This window comes from Lycorma delicatula, chromosome 7, assembly GCF_047948215.1.
Source record: "Lycorma delicatula isolate Av1 chromosome 7, ASM4794821v1, whole genome shotgun sequence".
Lineage (NCBI taxonomy): Eukaryota > Metazoa > Arthropoda > Insecta > Hemiptera > Fulgoridae > Lycorma > Lycorma delicatula.
Window position 1 is genome coordinate 14,645,850 of NC_134461.1, and position 26,432 is coordinate 14,672,281.

The 26,432-nt window shown below is 33.1% G+C and overlaps 1 protein-coding gene across 18 annotated transcripts in view; it reads left to right on the top strand.

Moving 5' to 3' along the window:
* The window catches only part of LOC142328256 (uncharacterized), a 164,649-nt gene that overhangs the window by 5,322 nt on the left and 132,895 nt on the right, over positions 1–26,432 (top strand). For 16 of the 18 annotated variants that reach the window (XR_012757248.1, XR_012757245.1, XR_012757246.1 and 13 more), the window contains exon 2: positions 6,239–6,618. The gene's annotated coding sequence lies outside the window, so the exon portion shown is untranslated. Of the gene's footprint in view, positions 1–6,238; positions 6,619–14,532; positions 14,667–26,432 lie in introns of those variants that run through there. The other 2 variants (XR_012757259.1, XR_012757257.1) reach the window with 2 other exon arrangements.

Consider the following 26,432-nt stretch of genomic DNA (forward strand, 5'->3'; position numbering starts at 1 on the left):
CCTAAGTTGGTAATGGTTTTTTATGATTTCATTGTATATTTGCAATTATGATTTCTTCTTTTTCAGATGTTCTCTTTTCTTTTCTCCCAATATTTTCTAAGCGCATGTGCTTTCTTTCAATCTTCACTCAATTTTAAATTTGGATTTGATTTTTTTCTGTTCAACCTGAGGTTTCATTATTTGTTTTATCATATCGCTATAATCTCTTGTGTTTTTACACCTTTAATTTTGATATTTCCTTTTCCCATGTCTTCCTTAACTACTTTAAACTGGTTTTTTTTCTTTCAGAATTGTCCTCTAGTTTCGTCACTAATCATCCTCAATTTAATGTGACAGAATATTAATCTTTTCATCTTGAATATTGTTGAAATCTTTTCAACTTCTTTTGTATAAATTTTATTGTTTCTTAACTTGTATTCTCCATTTACTCTAATTAATCCTAGAATCTTCCTCAAAATTTTCCTTTCATTCTTTTCTTTTCAATCACCTCCATCACCATCTTCTTTCTTTGTGCTAAACATTCTATAGCATTATTTTAACAATGATGAAGAGTGCTTTCTTGTTGTACACACAAGGTCTCCTCAGAAAATAATCAAACTTTATTTTTTTAATCTTTATTATTAATTTTACAGATTATTGGTTCTTGTCCCCTTCAAAGTACTCCCTTCCTTATTCACACTCTTTTCTGAGTATTGTTTCTGCTTCATTCGAAATGGCTTTTTGGTATGTGATGAATTTGCTTTAACGTCATCAATAGTCTCAAAACGGCATATTTCATCGCTGATTTTAATTTTAGAAAAAAAAGTCATAAGAAGCCAGGTCTGGCAAGATGGGAGGGTGAGGGAGGACAGTCATCTGATTTTTGGCACAAGACTGACGAATTGACAAAGCTGAGCGTGCATTGCAGTGAAGGAACCATGAGTTGTCTCGCCACCAGTCCAGTCTCTTTTCAGGGATTTTTTCACATAACCATTGTAAAATGCCTTGATAGTATGCACAATTCACCGTTTCACTTTGAGGGAAGAATTCAAAATGCACACTTCCATTAAAATCGAAAAAACAGAGAGCATCACAGACATCGGAATGAGGCTGACGTGCTTTCTTGGTGTGTGGAAACTCTTTGCCAATTCGACTGATTGAACTTTTGTGTCGATGTTGTAGTTGTAAACCCAACTCCAGTTATGATCCTTTGCGTGAATGTTTCAAGGTCATCTACTTGTTCAATAAGTTGCAGAGAAATGTCCACTCGATGTTCTTTCTGCTGTTCAGACATTAAATTAGGAAAAAACTTTGTTGCGACTCTATGCGCGTTCAGTTTTTCAGTCAAAATGTCTCAGTATGATTCGATCAAGATGCTAATCTCTTCTGTAAGTTCTCTGACGGTCAATAGGACCAGATCGTTGATGCCATCGGTTGAAGTTGAATGCCTTCCTGATCGACGATCATCTTTAATCGATTGATGATTGCTTTTAAATTGTGAAAACCATTCGTAACATCGCATACGATCCAGAACATCATTTCCGTAAACTTGTTTCAAAAGTTGAAATGTTTCTGTGAAAGTTTTCCCCGGTTTGACGCAAAATTTTAGGTTACATCGTTGCTCCTGAAAAACGCACATTACAAAAATCACTACTATTGCTTAAACACGTTACACTCAAATAACAATAACAAGAGAAGTAAGTGAGATATCAACAATCCTAGAACGTGTGGTTACAGAGGAGATTATGTGGAACATAATACTGCCAACCGCACATCACTAAATATCTTGCTTGGTGTGTTATTAAAAATGTTTGATTATTTTCTGAACAGATGTCGTATTTTGGTAGATCCTAAAGCAGTTTATATCTTTCTTACTCTTTCTTTCAAAGGAATAATAATAGGTTTTCGTGTTGGTATTAAATATTCTTCTAGATGTTTAGATTTATCAATAATTGTAATGTTTCCATAATTTATTTTCATCTCTCTGCTGTTATTTTTTCTATCTTTAATCATAACTTTTATCTTTTCAAAAAAATTTGTAATCCAACTTTACCAGCTATTTCCCGTAATATTTTATCTGTATTTTTTGATAGGATCACATCACCTTCCTCATCAGCCAAACAATTTACTTCTATCTCTGATCATCCTAATATTATTTCTTTAATTATAATTCTTTTCCATATGCTTTATTATTTACAAACCTTTTACTGTGAAATAAATATAATAAATTACTGGCCAAATGAAGTCTTATTCTTACTTAAATTTTTTTAATGTTTGTGTGTTTGTAAAACAGATAAATCAAATGAAAAAAAATAAAAAAATAATTTTATATATTTTTTTATTTAAAAAAAAAATTAATTTCTATTAAATTTTTAAATAACATTGAACAATTTATGTGTAACAATTGTACGTTAAATTTTCAATTACAAAATAGTACTCTGTACAACTGTTTTTCACTCACTGAGCCTTTCCCTATCATGTGTCCTTAGTTTACTAAATTTAACAAACTAAAATGAGAGTTCTACCATTTGCTCAGCTACTAGTTAATAAATGGGTATAACGTAATAGAATTATACTTTATTTAAAAGCTACATTTTAAAAGTTCAGGTTACACTAAAACATATCAATAGATATTGCTACTTTGTATTTGTATTTAGTTTCTGTTTTTTTTTTTTTTTTTTTTTTGTCTTCAGTCCTTTGACTGGTTTGATGCAACTCTCCAAGATTCCCTATCTAGTGCTAGTCGTTTCATTTCAGTATACCCTCTACATCCTACATCCCTAACAATTTGTTTTTCATATTCCAAACGTGGCCTGCCTACACAATTTTTCCCTTCTACCTGTCCTTCCAAAATTAAAGCGACTATTCCAGGATGCCTTAGTATGTGGCCTATAAGTCTGTCTCTTCTTTTAACTATATTTTTCAAAATGCTTCTTTCTTCATCTATTTGCCGCAATACCTCCTCATTTGTCACTTTATCCACCCATCTGATTTTTAACATTCTCCTATAGCACCACATTTCAAAAGCTTCTAACCTTTTCTTCTCAGATACTCCGATTGTCCAAGTTTCACTTCCATATAAAGCGGCACTCCAAACATACACTTTCAAAAATCTTTTCCTGACATTTAAATTAATTTTTGATGTAAACAACTTATATTTCTTACTGAAGGCTCGTTTAGCTTGTGCTATTCGGCATTTTATATCGCTCCTGCTTCGTCCATCTTTAGTAATTCTGCTTCCCAAATAACAAAATTCTTCTACCTCCATAATCTTTTCTCCTCCTATTTTCACATTCAGCAGTCCATCTTTGTTATTTCTACTACATTTCATTGCTTTTGTTTTGTTCTTGTTTATTTTCATGCGATAGTTCTTGCGTAGGACTTCATCTATGCCGTTCATTGTTTCTTCTAAATCCTTTTTATTCTTGGCTAGAATTACTATATCATCAGCAAATCGTAGCATCTTTATCTTTTCACCTTGTACTGTTAATCCGAATCTAAATTGTTCTTTAACATCATTAACTGCTAGTTCCATGTAAAGATTAAAAAGTAACGGAGATAGAGAACATCCTTGTCGGACTCCCTTTCTTATTATGGCTTCTTTCTTATGTTCTTCAATTGCTACTGTTGCTGTTTGGTTCCTGTACATGTTAGCAATTGTTCTTCTATCTCTGTATTTGAACCCTAATTTTTTTAAAATGCTGAACATTTTATTCCAGTCTACGTTATCGAATGCCTTTTCTAGGTCTATAAACGCCAAGTATGTTGGTTTGTTTTTCTTTAATCTTCCTTCTACTATTAATCTGAGGCCTAAAATTGCTTCCCTTGTCCCTATACTTTTCCTGAAACCAAATTGGTTTTCTCCTAACACTTCCTCCACTCTCCTCTCAATTCTTCTGTATAGAATTCTAGTTAAGATTTTTGATGCATGACTAGTTAAACTAATTGTTCTGTATTCTTCACATTTATCTGCCCCTGATTTCTTTGGTATCATTACTATAACACTTTTTTTGAAGTCTGACGGAAATTCCCCTTTTTCATAAATATTACACACCAGTTTGTATAATCTATCAATCGCCTCCTCCCCTGCACTGCGCAGTAATTCTACAGGTATTCCGTCTATTCCAGGAGCCTTTCTGCCATTTAAATCTTTTAATGCTCTCTTAAATTCAGATCTCAGTATTGTTTCTCCCATTTCATCCTCCTCAACTTCCTCTTCTTCCTCTATAAAACCATTTTCTAATTCATTTCCTCCGTATAACTCTTCAATATATTCCACCCATCTATCGACTTTACCTTTCGTATTATATATAGGTGTACCATCTTTGTTTAATACATTATTAGATTTTAATTTATGTACCCCAAAATTTTCCTTAACTTTCCTGTATGCTCCGTCTATTTTACCAATGTTCATTTCTCTTTCCACTTCTGAACACTTTTCTTTAATCCACTCTTCTTTCACCAGTTTGCACTTCCTGTTTATAGCATTTCTTAATTTCCAATAGTTCCTTTTACTTTCTTCATCACTAGCATTCCTACGTTCATCCATCAGCTGCAATATATCGTCTGAAACCCAAGATTTTCTACCGGTTCTCTTTATTCCACCTAAGTTTGCTTCTGCTGATTTAAGAATTTCCTTTTTAACATTCTCCCATTCTTCTTCTACATTTTCTACCTTATCTTTTTTACTCAGACCTCTTGCGATGTCCTCCTCAAAAATCTTTTTTACCTCCTCTTCCTCAAGCTTCTCTAAATTCCACCGATTCATCTGACACCTTTTCTTCAGGTTTTTAAACCCCAATCTACATTTCATTATCACCAAATTATGGTCGCTATCAATGTCTGCTCCAGGGTAAGTTTTGCAGTCCACGAGTTGATTTCTAAATCTTTGCTTAACCATGATATAATCTATCTGATACCTTCCAGTATCGCCTGGCTTTTTCCAAGTGTATATTCTTCTATTATTATTTTTAAATTGGGTGTTGGCAATTACTAAATTATACTTCGTGCAAAACTCTATAAGTCGGTCCCCTCTTTCATTCCTTTTGCCCAGCCCGTATTCACCCACTATATTTCCTTCCTTGCCTTTTCCAATGCTTGCATTCCAATCTCCAACTATTATTAAATTTTCATCTCCTTTTACGTGTTTAATTGCTTCATCAATCTCTTCGTATACACACTACCTCATCATCATCATGGGCGCTTGTAGGCATATAGACGTTAACAATCGTTGTCGGTTTAGGTTTTGATTTTATCCTTATTACAATGATTCTATCGCTATGCGTTTTGAAATACTCCACTTTCCTCCCTATCTTCTTGTTCATCACGAAACCTACTCCTGCCTGCCCATTATTTGACGCTGAGTTAATTACTCTAAAATCACCTGACCAAAAGTCGCCTTCCTCTTCCCACCGAACCTCACTAATTCCTACTATATCCACGTTTACCCTATCCATTTCCCTTTTTAAATTCTCTAGCCTACCAACCTTTTTTAAGCTTCTAACATTCCACGCTCCGACTCGTAGAATGTTATTTTTTACTTTTCTGGTGACCCCTTCCTTAGTAGTCCCCACCCGGAGATCCGAACGGGGGACTATTTTACCTCCGGAATATTTTACCAAGGAAGGCGCCTCCATTATTGCTTTTGAAAATGCAGAGCCACATTTTCTTGGAAAAAAAAACAGCTGTAGTTTTCCATTGCTTTCAGCTGCGCAGTACTCAGAGGACTGAGTGATGTTGATATGGCCGTTTAAGTCATTGTGACTTACGCCCCTAACAACTACTGAAAGAGCTGCTGCCCTCTTTCAGGAATCATTCCTTAGTCTGGCTCTCAACAGATACCTCTCCGATATGGTTGCACCTTCGGTCCAGCTACTCTGTATCCCTGAGCACTCAAGCCCCCTCACCAACGGCAAGGTCTCATGATTCATAGAGGAGGTAGTTTCTGTTATATAAAGATATTGTAGTGAACATACATCTTGTAAGCTGTATTTCATATAGTTAACTTCATTTTGAGACAAAGTAGTACGCATTAAGAAATCGATGTTGCTTTTTAATAGGTGGAATTGAAAATATTTACCATTGGTGCTTATAAGGTTGCGTGCTATTCGTCGATAAAGGAATACCCGACCGATCTCTACTGTAAATATATTTATTTTGTATCTTTATAACATTCTCAATTGTATATTTGAGATTGTATGTATACATTTCATATTTTTATTAATGTTTGTTTAATTTTTGGTTTTTTTTGTTGTTGTAGGATTCATTTATTTCAAATCTTTTACGTATCATACAACATATGAGACCAAATAAGTCATCATCAAATATTAATAATGATATAGATAAAACACCTCCATTAATGAGTGCCGATAAACTAGCGAAAAAATGTCCAGGTCTTGCTATACCTAATGATTAATTTAAATCGATATTAGATAGTAAAGACAATGATAATAATGATGATGAAAACGATAACGATAAAAAGAGTAAAGGGAAACATAAAATTGATAAAGATAAGATTGAAGATAACGATGACGATGGCCATAGTAAAAAGAAAAGTAAGAAAATGAAAAAATTATACAATGAAAATGATACGGTCGATGATGCGATAGCAGCTTTAGAGGCTCTGGCACCTTCTCAAGTGTACGTATTAATTAATTTATTTTGTTTTTTCTATTATAAAATTAAATTTTTATTTGTTTGCGTAGGTTGGTTTATATAAACATGTTTTTTCTTTTTAACTTATTTTTTTTAATTATTTACAGTATGCACCTTGGTTTTAGCTTTATTAAATTCTGATGTTATGTCTTGGTGACATTATAAAAGAGATCTCGACAGAATATTATTATTAAAAATGTGTCATAAGGGTGAGTTTTCAAGATACAAAATTAGGCTATCAGATCAATATTTGGCACCCAAAAATATACGTGATTTACTATATAAAATATGTCTCTTATTGACACTTAATCGTTGACATTGAAGATACGATTAGGAATTTATTAGAAGAAAAAATATGTAAAGGAGAATGAAGAATAAGAGTTGCCGATGAGACGGTAATTTTAGCCGATAACACGCATGTGCTTCAAAGATTTTAAAGTCCTGGAGGAAGGAATGAAATATAGGAAAAACTAAAGTAACGGAAGTAAACGGTAAAGATAAGCGAAGGAAGAATAGAAAAAGTAAAAAAATTACTGACATTTGGGAAATATGGTGTAAGAGAACAGGAAAGCACAACAGAAGTAAAAGGAAGGATAGCAGTGGCAGTGGAAGCTTTCAATAAGAACAGGAAATTACTGTGCAGTTAAAAGTCTGAATTTTGAGTTAAGGAAGAGGTTAGTCAAACGCTATGTGTGAAGTGTCTTGTTGATCGGAAGTGAAACACGGGTGATAAGGAAAAGGGAGAGGGACTAGATTGAGTTTTTTGAGATGCGAATAGGAAGAAGGATGGGAAAAATAAGATGGACGAATAAGGAGAGGATATGCAGTTACAGGAAATGGAATCTTAACAACCGCATCAAAAGAATTGGAAGAAGGAGAAAGAAAGGGGAGGAAGAAGAAGGATGTGGTTAATAGGTAAGTTGAAAATCGGAACTACAGCAAGTGAAAGAGGGTTTGGGATAGATTTGGATGGAGACTGGTTGCAGTAAGGGACCTACACCGTTAGGCAGAACACCAGATGATTAATAAGTGTTATGTAAATCGATATTGTGTTTATATTTATAAATTTACATTCTTTGTTAAAATTCAATAATTTCTTAGTTTTAAAACGATTATCCACCTCTATCAAACCAGACAGCTGAACTGTTTTCACGTGATGAAACATAATACTACAGTTTATGTGAAAGTAGCTTATTATTCTTCGATTGCCAACTTTACTAAAGTTAAAGAGTGAAATAGATCGGGAACTTAGGAAAGTTCAACCTGATAGTGATTTGTGTACCGACTTCTAAAAATTTTATAAATTTGATTAAAATTTATCAATTTCTCTCTAAAGATCATGGAATTTTCAGGTTTAACACAAAACAGGACAACAATTCTAAAAATTATGATTCCCATCGTAAAATTGTTTCTTGATTTTGAGTTTTCAAACTCATTTTTTTTCATTTTTTGGTTTCTTTAATGTTTAGAAAACTTTTTGAATAAGATATGACCACAAAAATATTTCTAGTTGATAGTGCATTGGTTTTCCTACTATTAAAAAAAACAATTAAAAAGTATTAATAATAAAAAAATTTATAAATATTTTAGCACACGCTTACAAATACTCACCGTAAGGCACTGTGAGTTTTTTTAACAACAATAATATGAGCATGTGTTTTTTTTTAACCATCTCCAAAAAAGGTCTGGTCCTCAAAGCGTTAAACAATGATCCCATTCAGTGTGTGCTTAAACAATTTTAATTAATACCTTCTGAACTCCGATTTCTTTTTAATTGTTTTTATATTTAGTACCATCATGTGTTTACTTTAACATTATTTAGTGTTTATATTTAAAATAATTAATATAGATTTTAATCGCATATATTTTATAGATGCGATTAAAATCACATATTATTTTATTTTATAGTTAATATAAAATTATTATAAATTAAAATTTTTTTAATTAACTAGTCTTATGATGGTGGTCTAATCAAGGTTTTACCATGGTTTCCCTTGATCCATCCATGAAAATATTGAAGAAGTTCTATTTTTTAATTTGTGAAGTAGCATCTACTCATTTCTGGTATGTTCTGTATAATATACTAGCTAGCCTGTCTAACCGGAACCTGGACCCTTGGATGAATCACGAGCTAACTTGGGTTTGTGGCTTTCGGGTAGGCCAAGGAACCTACCTCCATGGCCGCAGAGCTTGCTTCACTTGCCATTACCAATTTTTGAGAAGGACCAATTTTTGCCCTGGACACCTGCACAGCTTGCTTAAGTCGCCATTCCCATCTACCCAGAGGGCGCCACTTCCTGGACCCCTACACAGTACGTTATCCTCATGGTTGTTATAATAATACCGATAAATAATATAGTATTCAGGCTTTATATGCCTGTACGGCAAAGAATTCATAACTTATTTCTTCGTCACTGTAGCAGAAATATAAAAATGAAGTAAAAGGATTAATCTACTTTTTCCTTAATGAATATCCTTAATTCACAACTTCACCCTCGTCGGGCGAGAAGAAATAATGAATATTTTTAATATATTTACCTTCAAAGGAGCTAGAGCCTCGGTCGACAGCTTAAAACCTTCCCTGGGATAACTCGAATACAAGTGTATTCTCAAAATTTGAAAGTAATCGGTCGGTTGGTTCTCATGTGATGAGAAAACAGACAAACTCTATATATACACATTTCCGAATAACCGTGATTTCTTAGATCAAGAGTGTACCTGGTGCATGCAAAAGTTAGTATTCAACATACTATCAGATAGCCGGTTAAAATTTTGAAAATCGGATAATTGTTTGCAGAGATATTATAAGAGCACCCTGTTGCACCTCCCAAAACAGGCACCCTGTTTGTTACAGTTGATGGTGATGATTGGTCTAGCCTCCCATGAGGTGCTTGCATACTTCACCTCTCTAGCCTCAGACACAGTCCTTATGGCATGCCCATTATTGTTAAACAGAAACTTTTAAAATTTATTTAATATTATTTTATTTAACGTAAATTCTATTAATAATTCTGTTCTTTTTGTAATATTATTCAATCGATCGATTCAAATCATTTAGTTCCAACCCGGTTCACGTGGTGATAGATGATCAAGTTCATAGTTCATTAAAGTTTACGCTTCAGCCGGCAAATCTCCCTACTATATATCTATATATATATTTTAGAGATTTTTTGAGATAAAATATATCGAAAAATTTTTTCAGTTATGCCAAGAAACATCGGTAAAAATTTGGTTGTGATTGATCGAGTAGTTTTCTCTTTTTGTTTATCCTGAACAAACAAAAACCCTCTTCCTGTCTATATAATAGTATAGATGTAAATATAGATATGTATTGGGACATATGGCATCACAGTTCTGTGTTTAATTTTATCGTATAGAATTACTATTCTATTGAATGTTACTACACCGTTATTTTATTTAAATCGATTATCCCATCTCATTCTCTCTTCTATAGATTTCTATAGATTTTTTTATTTCCTCTCTTATAGATGTTTAATTTTTATAACCGGTAAAACATTTGTTTGCATTCATACATTTAGTATGTCTGAGCCTCTGTCAATGATGCCGTTTCATTATTTTAACATTTCTTATTTTAAAATGTCCACCTCGTGCGAATATTTATCCTTGGAGCTTCTCAAAGTTTCTCACAACATCTAAATTATAAAAGCTTATTTTAAGTTCACCAATACTTTGCGGTTTAGTATTGTAGAGACCCTACTTTTCAAAACCCCACAAAATAGTCATAGCGCTTAAATCTGGAATTCATACGGTGTAATGTCTCCATTTCTTGAAGTGGAACCGATGCGTACTGTATCATATTCTTTTTGAAACCAAGGTAACCTACCAAATTTCTTGACTATTTTTTAAATATGTTTTTATCATATTGACTGTATCAAACTGCAGTAAAGGTTTTTGCGCTACTACTCTCATTTTCAAAGAAATGGGGTCAGTAATTCCCTGGGATTGGACAGCTTACTAACATGGTTTCCACAGGTAGGAAAAGTCAGGAAATATAAATTTAGTCAAGAAAAGTCAAAAACTTTTAGAAAATAATCAGGAAAATTTGCAAAAGATTTCAGAGAATTGCATTATTGTTACTGAATTAAGTTTAATAATATTAGTTATTAATAAAGTATTTTTTAAGTAATGCAAAATATATTTGATATACTTTCCTGTTGCGGGTGGCAACCCCATCAGCAGCACGTTGCAACTATGTGCATCAAGCGGTCATTAACGTGTACTGATCTTACTCACGTTCCGCAATTATTTTTTCATATTGAAGGAGGAATATTCCAAATTGAAGTTAATTTTTTCACCGGTAAAATTCTAACAAAATGTTACCGTTGGAGAAATTTAAAGGTTGTTAACTGTTTTGTTGGAATTTTTCTCAAACTACCAAGATTTTTTTGTATGTTAGGTAATTAATCGCTTTTAAATGTTATCCAAAATTTTTATCTCCCACTGGTACTTCAACTCACCAGACAAAAATTTTGAACAACAGTTGTGAGAACGGTGGTTGTGGTACATCTGCGTGATCTTTCCTGGATCTTCTGGTCAGAATCGCTATAGCATTTTAGCAGAAAATGATAAATTTGAATTCTCGACTTCTTTTTGTTATAGACGATGTGTCTATGACGGCAGAGATTATGTGTATATTCTATGTTGTAATAATGTGTTAAACAAAGATGGTACACCGATTTATAATACGAAAGGCAAAGTCGATAGGCGGGTGGAATATGTTGAAGAGTTATACGGAGGAAATTAATTAGAAAATGGTGTTATAGAGGAAGAAGAGGATGAAAGGGGAGAAACAATACTGAGATCTGAATTTAAGAGAGCATTAAAAGATTTGAGTGGCAGGAAGGCTCCTGGAATAGACGGAATACCAGTAGAATTACTGCGCAGTGCAGGTGAGGAAGCGATTGATAGATTATACAAACTGGTGTGTAATATTTATGAAAAAGGGGAATTTCCGTCAGACTTCAAAAAAAGTGTTATAGTAATGATACCAAAGAAAGCAGGGACAGATAAATGTGAAGAATACAGAACAATTAGTTTAACTAGTCATGCATCAAAAATCTTAACGAGAATTCTATACAGAAGAATTGAGAGGAGAGTGGAGGAAGTGTTAGGAGAAGACCAATTTGGTTTCAGGAAAAGTATAGGGACAAGAGAAGCAATTTTAGGCCTCAGATTGATAGTAGAAGGAAGATTAAAGAAAAACAAACCGACATACTTGGCGTTTATAGACCTAGAAAAGGCGTTCGAAAACGTAGACTGGAATAAAATGTTCAGCACTTTAAAAAAATTAGGGTTGAAATACAGAGATAGAAGAACAATTGCTAACATGTACAGGAACCAAATAGCAATATTAATAATTGAAGAAAATAAGAAAGAAACTGTAATTAGAAAGGGAGTCCGACAATGATATTAAAGAACAATTTAAATCCGGAGTTACAGTACAAGGTGAAAAGATAAAGATGCTACGATTTGCTGATGATATAGTAATTCTAGTCGAGGGTAAAAAAGATTTAGAAGAAACCATGAACAGCATGGATATTCCGCATTTTTTTAAACTTTTCCTTAATAATTCTGCGGAAATACCTTCCCGAGCGTCTTTTATCCAAACACAAATCCGGTTAAAATCGGCGTTTGATTCTTCCTGCAGGCGTGAGAAAGAAATTTTCATCAGCCATCCGTTTACCGTACAGTTGTTTTAATGCAGATTTGAACGGTTTATTAACGCAGACATCTAGTGGCAATATAGATGTCAATCCGCCTGCAATTATTACTTGGTCTGTCATACCCTTTTTTAAAATGCCTTTCGCTTTATCGGTCGTATGCCCCCGATAACTATCCGTTACTAGCATTCCGGTATTTTTTTTATCAAGTAAATCTCCCGATCGCTTTTGCCATACGCACCTGATCCGATCTAACATTAAGGGTTTCGTCCATCCGACCCGATTCCTGTGCTCTGAAAATAACTCTACGGTAGGAAGAGTTTTTCTTTTAAAAACAATGTACGGAGGTAATTTTGATCCGTCAGAAATAATGCAAAGCGTAACACTACACCTTTGTTTTTCATTACCACCGGTGCGAATCGTAACGCTTTTTTTACGGTTTTGTCAAATGGCATATCAGAATATGCGTTTGATCATCGTTTCCTATTTGAAAAGGCAAATAGCCTTTATCTTTTCTAAGATTTGTTATGTATTTGTGAAAATGTAAACTTTTTGTTCATAAGCATCTGGAAGTCGTTGATAAACGGTCGTTATTCGTCTTATTGACAAATCATTTCGTGCAAAAATCGTGTTATCCATCCACGGCTTGCTTTAAAATCAACTTTATTCGACGATTTAGGGATTTCACGAGCATATGATCGACACATTTCTGTCGTGACAGCATAGCCGCATTTCCTTTTTTCCATAACAGAGTCGTAGCATTTTTTTAATTCAATTATTTTTTTATTATTAAATAAATATTCGCTACATTAGGTCGGAGGTTGTGTGTGGAAGTACGATATTGAAATTTTGAAATGAATTAAAATTTCAGGCCCGACCGGGATATGAACCCGGGACCTTTAGGATGAGAGGGAAGATATTAATACTCCACCTCGGCGACTGGCGACGTCATTAGTTGATACGTGCTGAAATATTAATAACATTAACTTACTCGTAAACTTAAAAGAATTGTAATTAAAAAAAACACGCAATACATGTGAAATTTTATAGGCTATGATTTTTATTGACGATTAACAAAATAATTAAACAATTTAAATAAAAAAATTTTGCTTTCACGGGCTTATTTCATTTATTTAATTTGTTTTCTCATAAGCATTGTACGTAGATGTAATTATTGAGAAAATACTAATTCTAAACCGAAAACTGAACCCGAGATTTTCAGTTTATTCTTATTTTTAATATGTGAAACCCGGCTAAACAAATTGTGATCCGGTGTCCAAATCAAGAATCAAACCCGTGACTTTTTTCAGTATATCAGTTGGTTTCTTTATTGCGTTACTGAGGTGACAAAATCGATCACAAAAATTAAATGAGACGCGAAATATTACTTTGTGATTTCTAAGTATAATTTGTGAATAAATCCTTACTAAATGTGTATTTGTGCGTTCGAGTTCGGCTGGACTGTACTGTGAAATACGGTAGTCTGCTTGAGATAAGTTTAGTAATAATCGTTTTATATCGTGAGTCCCTTATGTACTATTCATTAATATTTGTTATTATCTATATTAAAACAAATGTTCCTGTTGTGTGTTTTTTCTGATTAATTACTAAAGATTGTACGGATTAAGTTGTAAAATTGTCTTCAGATCCTGACAAGGAATCGAATCCGACGCCCTTGGTGTAGCAGGCAAGCACGGTACTTTCTGTGACACTAAACTGGTGACATAAGATTTTTATTTTTAATTACGCTATTACATTTTTTAAACTGTTGTTTTTATATTAAAAGAAATAATAGCAGTATTTAGTAAAAAAGCAAAACATTATAACGGACGCTCAGTAGTGTTTTATTTTATGTCCAAGTGCAATTATAAAATACGCGTCGGTGTAAATTATATCGTAAATTGAATATTAGGTAAAACGAAATAATTTAAAATCTTATCATTACCGTTTGGGTATCGTCGGTTACGTTCCTTTGTTAACGCGTGCATAAGTTTAAGCGAAAATTTGGTTTCTATTATTATTTTAGATAAAAGTTTTCAAATTAATATTCAGTTATCGGTGTCGGTTGTTACGGTGTAGTATAGGAAATTCATTTTACAGGGCGGTAGTAGCATAGATTTGTCATTTGAACGCAACGCTAGTTGCAGTGGTGGGGAACGACAGAAAAAATTAAGCGTGTGAGAGAACGAAGCGTATGATATCCTGCAGTCTCGGGCTAATTAGAAAGAAATTACAGATGGCGCAGTTATACGCAGTTCAATTTGGATTCTTGTGTCTGTCGTGATTCTTGTTTATCGTTATTATTTCTTAAACATTGTTTATTTTAGTTAGATGATCTCATTATTCATTGATGTAAGTCTTTTTTATATTAATATTATTGTAATATAGCTTAAAATAAGTGTCTTTTTTTTTTGTTTTATCCATACTTATCACGTAATGAATTTTAGAATACAATTTGCACTCTTATTTTTACAAAATAAATTATTACTATTTATCTCTTATATCCAAACATTTCTAACATTGTTTTCTATTTTTAATACCAGCGAAATAATATCCCAAAAATAAACAGAAATGAAACATTTATTAATTTATAGGTTGGTTATACATTTTAGGTTAATCGGCCGATAAATAATTAACCAAGGAAATAAAATTATTGTATTGTACTCGTGGGTTAAGCAAAGTATGAGCAAATATCAAACCTCTTTTTGCCCTAAATCATTATCAAACTAAAGAAAAATTTACGCTCGATATACTCGTAAAAATAATAGTACGCATTTTACATACTTAATGTAGTATAATCATGAATTTGTAACTCGCCAGTTTGATTTTTGTATCGTGCAAAATTGTTGATTAGGAAAAAAAGATTACGATAACTTTTGTTTTTAATTTTGTAAAAGTACTTTTTAAGAAATAAATAATTATTTTGGTAGAGTAACTGTCTGATAGTCTTTAATTACTACTCTACATTCCACACAGATTGGAGGCTTGTGTGTAATACAACATAGTTTCTTGAAGAAAGAGCTCATTAATTTGTCGCATTCTTTCTTACGATTGTGATAAGTGTAAACCGTCTGCGGTGTAGGTGGCACTAATAAGTATTACTTTCTTTTATAGTAATGATGCTCGATATTGTTCAGATTCATTTGTCCGCTTGTTTAAATGTAAACATCTGCCATTTTTTTCTTAATTGTTAATGAACGAACTTAATTATTGTTAAAATTATTAATTAATTTCCTTTAAAATGTTGAAGGAATAACATTAGTAAGTTCTACGTCTGTTCTAGCTAGGCAGCATATTTAATATACGATTAAAAATGTGAACTTAATTAAAAGTATGAAACTATTGCAACGATATAATGAATGATTAATTCAATGTAAATTTCAAGTAAGATACTTGGTTACCCGGCAGTTATTTAATGTATACACAACCGACGAATTACTCCGCGGCTGGAATTGTTGTACAGGTATATACACCCTTCCCTGCGGTGAAAGAAGTAAAGTTGTCATTTGTACGACTGAACTTCATTTCCGTTTTCAAAAGGGTAGTTACGTGAAACTGCTTCTTCCCAATTCTCCTTAGCGAATTCGCCAGCCGTAACTCTATAACAAATTGTTTTCGGACATAAGTTTGTAGAACTTGTTAATTTCAAGTTTTTTCACTTTCTTCCTATATCATTTTGTGTAGGTATATGTATATATAATTACATAAATTAAAATATAAAATCTATAGTTTATATTTTTTATTGTTTTTAAAAACATCATTTACGGGAAGATATTTTCTTAAATAAAAGTTTATAAATTCAATGCGTCGATGAACTTGAACGTTTAAAAATATCTAGATGGGATCGCTCTCCTGTCACAGTGAGTAATATAATTTCAAACAATCGGTACACGGTACATAAAAAATGTGTCAGATTAAAATTAACTTTGATTTGGCTATATTTATTCCTTATAATATTTAACAGAACTATGATTAGGCATAAATATGCTGGAGGTCCGATAACGAAATTATTGCTGGGAGTGCATTTTTGGTAAGGAATTAAATGATCTTTCGACTACTCAAAATTTGCGCGCGCCCACACGCACCGAAGAGAGAGAGAGAGAGAGAGAGCGAGCGAGAAAATTCTCGCGCTGTCTGAGGTAGACTAATGTTTAAGAAAGGGGGTGATGATACTAACTGTGATGTTACTTTTACTTTCCAAGAGGGACTCTTACTTTTATAATTGTGGTCTCTTAAGTAAAGTATACGTTTTCATAATAAATTCTTACAGTATTTTGTATTTCATTTTATTCGCTTGTAAAATATTAAATCTCGCATTTTAAAATATTTAAACGTTACCAGAATGATAATGTTATTACTTATATTTACGAGAGTAAACGGTAAAAAAAAAATTTGTTTACTGTAGTAAAAAAGTAGTACTAAGTACTTACTACCGGGTTCGAATTCCGGTCAGAATTGGCTTTTTATCCGCTTTATTAAAATTTAAAAAATAAAAGTAAATGACGAACTGGATGTCGGTATATTGTCGATACAAATAAATATATAAAAACACGTATTTGATATTAATATATATAAGAAGGATTAATAAATTTAATATGAGATGACTAATAACCGTTAGTAGCCGCGTTATTATGGAGACAATACCGCCCTTCCGTCGGAGACTCGCTGACAAACTAATAGTAGAGCGTTAAACAGCCTTCAATAAACACATGCCTTACACGCTGCAATATAAACTCATATTTTGATAAATAATTAAACAAATCTGTAATATGCTTTATAGTCGGTTGGAATAAAAAATTCCAACCGTGTCTGAGATTCGAACCCACGAAAGATCCCACCTACGAGGTCGGTCGGCAAAATGTTTAGTTGATGCTTGTAGAAGTATTAAATAACATTATATTTTCTGTACTTATAAACATAAATGTAGGAATGTAGGTTGTTTTTAGTCTTAACGCAACGTTGTTGTATTTATCTGGCCATGTTGTTAGAACCTGAAATTTAATCGAGTTAATTACAAGTTTTACTGATTATTCTTATCCTTTAATGCTTTATTTCATTTTATAAATTAGTTAATAACATTCTATCGTATTAAAAACTAGTCGATATAATTGTTAGCTTCTAAATCTGCTGGTCTCGGGTTTGATTCTGGGCAAGAATTTTGTGTTTTTTTAAAAATATTTCACTAATTTCATCTACCTCTTATTCCACGCTCGTTAAAATACAAGTGTAGGATATTACGAGGTCGTACTGTAAATAAAGCTGGAAAAATTTGATCTGTTATTATTTAACATTAAAGTTTTTGTTTAGTTAGAAAACTACTGTACAAAACCGATCAATTTTATCGTAATAATTTTAATATATTTATTAAAATTAAAGAAGATTAATTATTATTTTTAATAAAATGTAAATATAAAATAATCGACCGATCATAATTTAATTTAATTATGTCGGATGTATATATAAGAAAAAAGGCTATTAACGTTGTTACTCACATGTAAGCAACTTTACATGTATTTTGTTGTATTTTAATTGTACCATCACGTGATCAGTACTGTCCGACGGCAGCCAATCAGAGCGAAAGTAGCCACCTGCGTTTTCAACACCCCTCACTCCGTCTCCCATCATCGCATAAGTGAGAATTTCACCGCTTGACCCGATTAAAATTATATCCCCGTTCGCTATTTCCCGCCCGTTTAAACAGCGATTATTGCGCGCAAGTTCTTTCACTTTTGTAGAGCGGCGAGCAGAACATTATCGAACCGGTCGTATCCGGTTTTTAAATCGTATTAACCATTCAAACGCTCTGCACGGCGTAAAAAATTATAGTTGTAAATGAGAATTTACGGTTTATTATTTCTGTAATTTTTTCTCCGAATTTTCTTCAAAACGTCACGCCGATACGTCGCTTAAGTTAATCGCTTTTGAAAAACGGCAAAACGAAACGAATGATGACTTACTTAAACTGTCAGAGCGTTGAATCTTGACTTGCAAACTGTATTACATTTTTTTTTTAGAACGCTTATTACACTCGATGAAGTCTATGGCGATAATTCAAGTGGATCGCTGTTACCGGTCGAGACTTTCGGTCACTCGGCGGCTTTCGTTCGGAATCGGTTTCTCTTTACGATCAATGAGAGTGTGAAATAAATAATCGTATGGGTTCAACTATAATAACAACAACGCGAATACATCAAGTAAACTATGCAAGGTTCGAAGAAAAATAAGGTATTATTTTCGGTCGCATGGTGGGAGTCGGGGTGAAAGTGAATTGTCTTTACGTTTTGAATACAAAAATACCATTCCCTTAAATTGCGGTTTCCTTATATATTTATTTTATTTATATATATTTTTAGGCCTACGTATAACATTTTGTGGCTCGAAAATCTTCAAAACGACTATATAAATTTTATTGAAATTTAGATACGCCCTAGTAGCGTATCTGAAGTTATGCGTGTGAAAATTTGATGAAAATCAGTCGAGTCGTTCTTGAGTTACATTCAATTTAAGGGCGAAAGAATTTGAACGGGGCAAGTTAGACGATCGATTGATTAGAAGGAATTGTTATTTTTAAAAAGATAGAAAATAAAATAAAGAGAAGACGATGTTCTCGCGAGAGGATTCTTTTTTCTATTCAGATTCAAAACGTTCGACGAGCTAAAAATAAAATAAGCGAAACGGAACGTATTACTCGACTCGGGGACGTGTCCTTTCCGGATCTTTTAATCGCCTGCTTCTAATCTCCAACGGAAGAACCAGGTCCGGCTATGCCGTTCCCAGCCCCCCTCGGAGACCGGGTCTCAGTCTTTCCTTTTGCCAGCCTCAAACCGACGGCGCAGGAGCCGAAGCCGCCAAAGTGTATCTGGGAACCCAAACCGCCGGCCGGGTCTCGGTATTTTCATTCATTCACACCTATCGAACCCCAGGAGTCCCCGCTGCTGCTGTCCGATCGGCAGAAGAACTCACCACTCTTCGGAGTGGTGAGTTCTTCTGCCTTCTGTGCCCCTTTTATCATCACCTCTAATTCTTCATTAGGTCCTTTCCGAAGGGAAAGGACCTCGCCTGCCTCTTCCTGGGTGACTTTGTTTTTCATTGTTCTTAATAGGTCGGCATAAGTCTTTCCCTCAGCCTTAATAACGATAGTCTTGCTATCAGTTATCGGTGTGTGCTCCTCCTGGTTGAAGTCGATCTTGAGCGAGTCCGAATCGAGCTAGTACACAGCGGTTTTTTTTTTTAATCCCTACATCCCTGGGCCGGACATCCAATTAAGTATACTCGGCCCAGGGACGTGTCCTTCCGACTCTAAGGAGGTCTCCCCATCCACCGGCTTAACATCCGGCACGACAGGTCAACCCCCCGGTTCTGGATCTTTTGTGCCTGCCTCTAATCCCCGGCGGGGGAAACAGGGCCCGGCTATGCCGTTCCCCGCCCCCCACCAGGAACCGGGTCTCGGTCATTATGCCTTGCCTGAAACCAAAGGTCCCAGCATCAAGGGCGCAAGCACCCCCAGAAAATCAACACCCTCGGCCGGGTCTCGGTCTTAACTTAACCCCTCGCGAAGGCTTTCCCATGGAGTCCCCGTCCCCTCACAGGTACCCGTACACCTAAGCATACGGGTCCTCTGAGTACTAGTACACAGTCCTAATACTAGTACACAGGAGTGCTTCGACGTTTATTTACGGTACTTATTTTCTGCAGTATACGTATTATGTTTACCGACCGCCTATCCTGTGTTACCTTCATTTCAATCGACCACGGATAATATTTCTGTTCTCTGTCGGTGCCCGTTCATAAAACTCACTGGAACCGGAGCAGATACAATCCCTTTATGTAAATTAAATTTAAGTCTTACTCGACTATTTCCGTTATTATTAACGTAAATTCGTCGCTTTTAGACTTCTAATCGTAAAAGAAATAGAATCGATCGTTCTTGATCTTATTTTGAAATTCGCTAAATTATCTTCTGTATTATTACGGTTATTATTTATAATTATAAATGTTTTATATGAAATATCTTCTTCAAGTGCAATTTTAACACCTTCCAGGTTTCCTCGTACGGATGACGGTCTTAGTTGTTGAATTACCTTTAAATTTTCGGCATCGTATGGCTTTTTCTGTAACAAAAATCAAAAATCGCGCGTCAATTTTACTTAAAGAATAAAATTTTTAAAATAAAGAGTATTACGTGTTCTAAAGCAAAATCCACCGATATAATTATAATCTCTTAATAGAAATTTCGAAAAATCACGACAGTAATAATATAAAATTATATATTTCGATAAAAATTATTAAAACATCCTGTAGAATTGCGTCAAGCCGGTGGATAAAAACATATACCACTTTTTTTATTATTAAAAACCGCTCTAAATGTAGGATTAAAACCGATTTATGTACGTAATTTGTATTATCGATGTAGTTTCTCCCTGAGTCGCGAGTAGGAAGAAAAATTCGCTATTGATCGGTCACCTGTCGAACTAAATCGTTTGGAAAGTGTCGTTAGTGCGCATTTATAATAATTAAAAATTAATTTTTTTTCACTGAGCGATGTCAAAAAATTGTCTTCGCTTAAATAAAAAAGTCCTGACGATATATAAGCTATAAAACTGCGGCTAGAGTTTCGAATATGAAAAACATTTCGGAGGTGGTCGCTATATTATCGGTGTTACAATTACATCGCCAAACGAAATCTTAGAGCTGTATGACACTTTGTGAGATAAAAATTTGATTTTTTATTTATTTAATATCGGTATGCAAATCCGTACAGGTTACATCCGTACCGTAAACGAATTTACGAGTTTATCTGTACATCTGGTTCGATTAGAAATAAAAAGTAACTGGCCGAAAAAAATAATCGATAGGATGATTTTCTGCAAAATCGTGATCGATATGTAAGTCTTACGCAAAGGTTAGTTACACATAATTTGCGCGCTCCTATGTTTTCAGTATGTTCTTGTTCAAGACTTATTTTCATTATAGTTAATACGGCAAATTTAAACTCGATAACATTTTTGTAGTTAACATTTTGATCATTTTTACGGGAGATTTTATCTCCGTCGGACCGGGGATTACAAGCGCACGGTGGATTTTACTAAAAGATATCTAGGATCAAAACGTACACAGAATATAATTACAGATACGGTAACGAACGGTTTACGATATTTCTGATCAACAATTTCGACATTTGACTCCATTCAAAAGTGATTTTATTTTACGGTTTACCTGCTCAGAATGTCGTTTAAAAACTTAAAGAAACTAGTTTCATTTTTTATTTCAAACGAGATTTCCTTCTCTCTTTAGTCGAATAAAAAAAAAGTAAATACGATATGAAAATTTGAAACGACTTATTTTTTAAATATGGATCACTAACGATAAGGAAAGCCGAGCGATTAAGTTAGTACAATTGTAAAGTTATAAAATATGTTTATTTTCAGCGTACAAATCAAGTAATATGTTAAATGTAAAGGCGGCTTCATCGAAAAAACTATTTAAATTTAGTTTCCCGAAAGTGTCTTTCTATCGTATCGCAGCCAAGTTTTTTTCCTAAGATCCCGAATTCCGTTAACTGAAATACGACAACCGACCAGATAAGATTTTCTATCCATGAATTCAGAACGGGACGTTAACATTCCGACATCCTGACGACGGTTTAAGATACGGATTCCCTCTTCCTAATCGCTCCACGTTCGTTGGCACCGGCTTTTGTCCGACCGAGATTCTCTTCGTCTCTTTTTGTTCTTCAATTCAAGATGCGGAGACGTTCTGATGTTCGTCGCGGAGATGTCATTTCACCTTTCCGGTAATAGATTACCATGTATATATATATATGCATAAATATTCATAATTTTTGTCGATAACTCTAGTCACAGCTACTCATACGTAGAAATAATATATCGACACAAACACATATTTTAATCCGATCGAAATAAAAAGCTAAATTTAAATCGCGAGCAGAACCTTAATTTTATTAAATAATTGAATCGATTTAATTATATTATTAACTAGAATGTTATGTAACAAACAATTTTTTTAAAATTTTATTTTTCGTTTTACGATAAAATATTATAACTCCATTTTATTCCGATGAACGGCATCGTAAAATTCTATAAAACGTAGTTTTGATAGCATCATTAATTTGGACTATTTAAACAACAAATTCATTTCTGTTCGTATAAATATTCGGTCGATAAATTAAAACTTTAGTTACAAAAATTTATCGAATTAAAATTTTTAAGGTTAGAAAGTTAAACGAAAAATTTCTAAAAATCAATTTACATAATTATTTTTTGAGTACTTACGCTAAACAAAGAATCGCAATATAGATATACCGTACTTTTATTACTTTCCAATTTCAAGCCCGATTGTAATTTTAAAAATGTACAGATCAATCTTCAGGAGGTCCCGGGTTTGAATCCCGGTCAGGTATGGCATTTTTCATACGCTACAAATTTCGGTCGGGGCTACATGACGATAGTAGTCGATGCACGTAATCTCACAAAAAAAACCAAAGGTTAAACTGTTTTGCACACACACACACACACACGCGCGCGCGCGCAGAGAGAGAGAGAGAGAGTGTGAGAGACACACATCATTAAATAGAAACATTAAGTGAAGAAATTATTTAGTTTACTGAAATATAATCGAAAAAATAATCGGTCACGATTTATTTAATGTAGAAATGAATTTACAAATAATCTACATAGATAATCTATAATATTTAATTTCCGATGAAATATAGCATCTTTCATCAGAAATTCCAGTACCTCTGTTTTGACGCGCTTCATTTCATACAGAAGAAATTTATAAATTGAAATCGCTAGAAATTAACTTGAAGTTTTCAATTAGTTATCATTTTTTATTTTAGCTAGTATTTAACGAAGAATTCGCTAATTAACTAAATTACATTAAAGCGGTTGTTTTTGAGAAAAGAATTACAGCATATATTTAGCATAACACCGATTATATAAAATCAAAGAGTGCGCCTAAGAAGTTCTGTTCCTATCCCGATGTAATTAAGTATAAAGTTGTTTTCGTCTAGACGGTAAAATTATTTCAGACGGTGACAGGACAACAGACCTGTATTAAATCTACAAATATTTTGCACTGATAATGCATTATACAATTAATATCAAGAAAGGTTAAGGATGGAAATACATCGATAAAAAAATAACTCTTATAATACCGGATAAATCAAAGAAAATAGAGGTAAAACTTTAATTAGAGCGACATATAAAATAAAATTGGATGCGGTGAGTCTATATTAGTTCTTAGAAATATTAAATATCTGCACAGATGATCGGTAGATTTAATAAAATTCAAAAAAATAAACAGCTAAAAGGCATTGAGCGCATATTACACAGCGATGAAAAAAACGAATTAAAAAATCATTGAAAACGGAATATTATTTTTTTCTGTAAAAGAGAATATTTTAATTAAATTAACGGGGAAAAAGATTTAACTAGATCTTATTAAGAACAACAGCAGAAAAATAATTAACTCCTTTCTTGTACTCCAAAGAACAAGTAAACTGTTCTATAGCCCGATTCGATAAAATACAGGTAATTTTGTTTTTTTTTCTCTTTAGAATAAGTGACTACCGAATAGTGTGATGTTAAATAAAAATACAAGGATAAATTAGAATTGATCGTACAACGGTAAAGATGTTTGTTACTTACGAGCGCAAAAGAAAGAGCACACGGGATACATTTGTTTCTTGAAAGCCTTTCATTTTGATGAAAAAGGAATGAAATAAATTTTAATCGATACATTTAGGTGATTTTTCTTACTCGTCAGATTATTTTTTTTACAGAAAATTCTGCGAAGAGGGTTAAAATTAACGATAACATTTTGAGGCAGATTATTAATAGGCGGTTAAGAAAAGCAAAAGAACTAAGGGGGTTTCCTACGTTCTATAATTTGGAGTAGGGACTACATTTCTATGGATGTTATAACAGAGAAATAAAGAATATCTGATGTCAGTAATGTGTGACCGTAATCGGTTTTAAGTAATTCCTTTATTATCGTAATAGCTATGACGACTTAACAATAAGTCATAAATCTTCGGTAGAGGGACCGCCGAGAAGGTTAATCTTAACACAAATTTTGAGTTAGGAGTTTACCTCCTTTATAACTAATTACCTAAAAGGAGGAGAAAATACACCTCGTATTGTTTGCTTTCATAAGACTATATTTACATTAAATATATTTCCTAGATAGGCTTGACGTTAAGATTAATTATAATTTTTACGTTCGAAGAACCAGACATGGACACTAACATCACAACGCAGTGATGTTTACTAACCCACCGAATCGGTCTAGTGGTGAACGCGTCTTCCTAAATCAGCCGATTTGGAAGTCGAGAGTTCCGGCGTTCAAGTCCTAGTAAAATCAGTTACTTTTATACGGATTTGAATACTAGATCGTGGATACCGGTGTTCTTTGACGGTTGAATTTCAATTAACCACGCATCTCAGGAACGGTCGAATTGAGACTGTAAAAATACCTCATTTACAGATACATATCTCTCTGAAGTAATACCTGGACGGTAATTCCCGGAGGCTAAACAGGAAAAAGAAAGAAAAAGATGGGTTACCCGAAAATGTTCGTTATTTATAACGAATCCTACGATTAGCCGTAGGATGTTGAAATTTTAGATTAGGGCTGTTGTAACATTAATTGTGGACCACACTTTTCGATTGCGATCGAAATTAAAATAAAATTTTAATTTATGAAATGTTTGGATCTTAAAGGGAAGGCTCATCGATTCCAATCACACTTCATAACGTTTTTTATTTTAATTTTTTATTTATTTTTTTAACTTTCATTTTTTTTAGTTTAAATATATTGCTTTAATATATTAACCCATTATTAAAAAAAAAAAAAAATACAATAATAAATACAATAAATTACAATTCAATAATATATATATATATATATATATATGAAAAAAAATCAGAAGTTATTAGTGAAATAAAATTTTATGGAATTTTAAAAACGTGTATATCTAATAGATTTGGTGAAGTGTCTGATTATTTAATATTAATTGAAAATTATAATTTATAATCGTATTATTTTTGGATTTTCTACTTTAATTTCTGTTTAATTTTATCTACATTAAAGTTAATTACAGACTGACTGAAAAATAGACCCTCATAAGAACAACAACATATACACTGAGACATGCATGCCCGATCTTTAATAAGGTGCAAAAAATTTGTATCTTTTAGTTCATTACTCTTCTGATATTGTCGCACAATATTCTTGCCAAGTCGGAGCTGATCGTCATTTCGTTTATTTGTTTTTTGTTGGCGATCGTTTAATCGCTCTTTGATTTCATATAATTCGTTATATTATACTTAAAAATTTACGGGCGATGTACTGTATATAGATATTTTGAAATAAAATTAATAGAAAAATGAAGAACGGCAAAGTTAAGATCGTCCAAGGTGAAACGATAATCGACAGAAAAATATCATTATCGGCCATAATGATGTACCGCAACGAAAACTAACAGAAAATTTTGAAGAAATGAAGCTTCAGTACATCGGTAACAAACACGCGGATGAAAAATCGCTCGATCAGGAGAGAGAGTTAATAGATACTAGGTCGATAAGGGGAAAAGCACAGATCAGGAATATTCTAACATCAGGGTATGGAGTAGGGAAAATTAATAATCTCAGTTAGTTTTTAAAATTTCAAAATACGATTTTGAGTTCTAAAAATTCAAAAAATAAACGATATATGGGATGTATCTTATTTAAAAAGGAGGGCTAAGAGAGTAGGATAATCGACTGTATGAATAATATGTAACTGATATTTTATGCGACTGGAATAGTATCAACAAAAATTAGAATAAGGAAAAACAAGTTTTTTTTGTCTTCAGTCATTTGACGGGTTTGATGCAGCTCTCTAAGATTCCCTATCTAGTCTAGTGCTAACAAAAAGTAATGGAAATATTTATGTTCATTTGAAATAATATCGATCGAGAAATAAATTGTGAAGATTTTATTATTTAATCTAGCGATACAAATAAGAATTGTAAATATGTTTCTTTAGATGTTAATGAAAATTTAATTAAACGGATATAACAGAGATGCAGTATTTTTTGTCAAGTGAGCCGCAAAA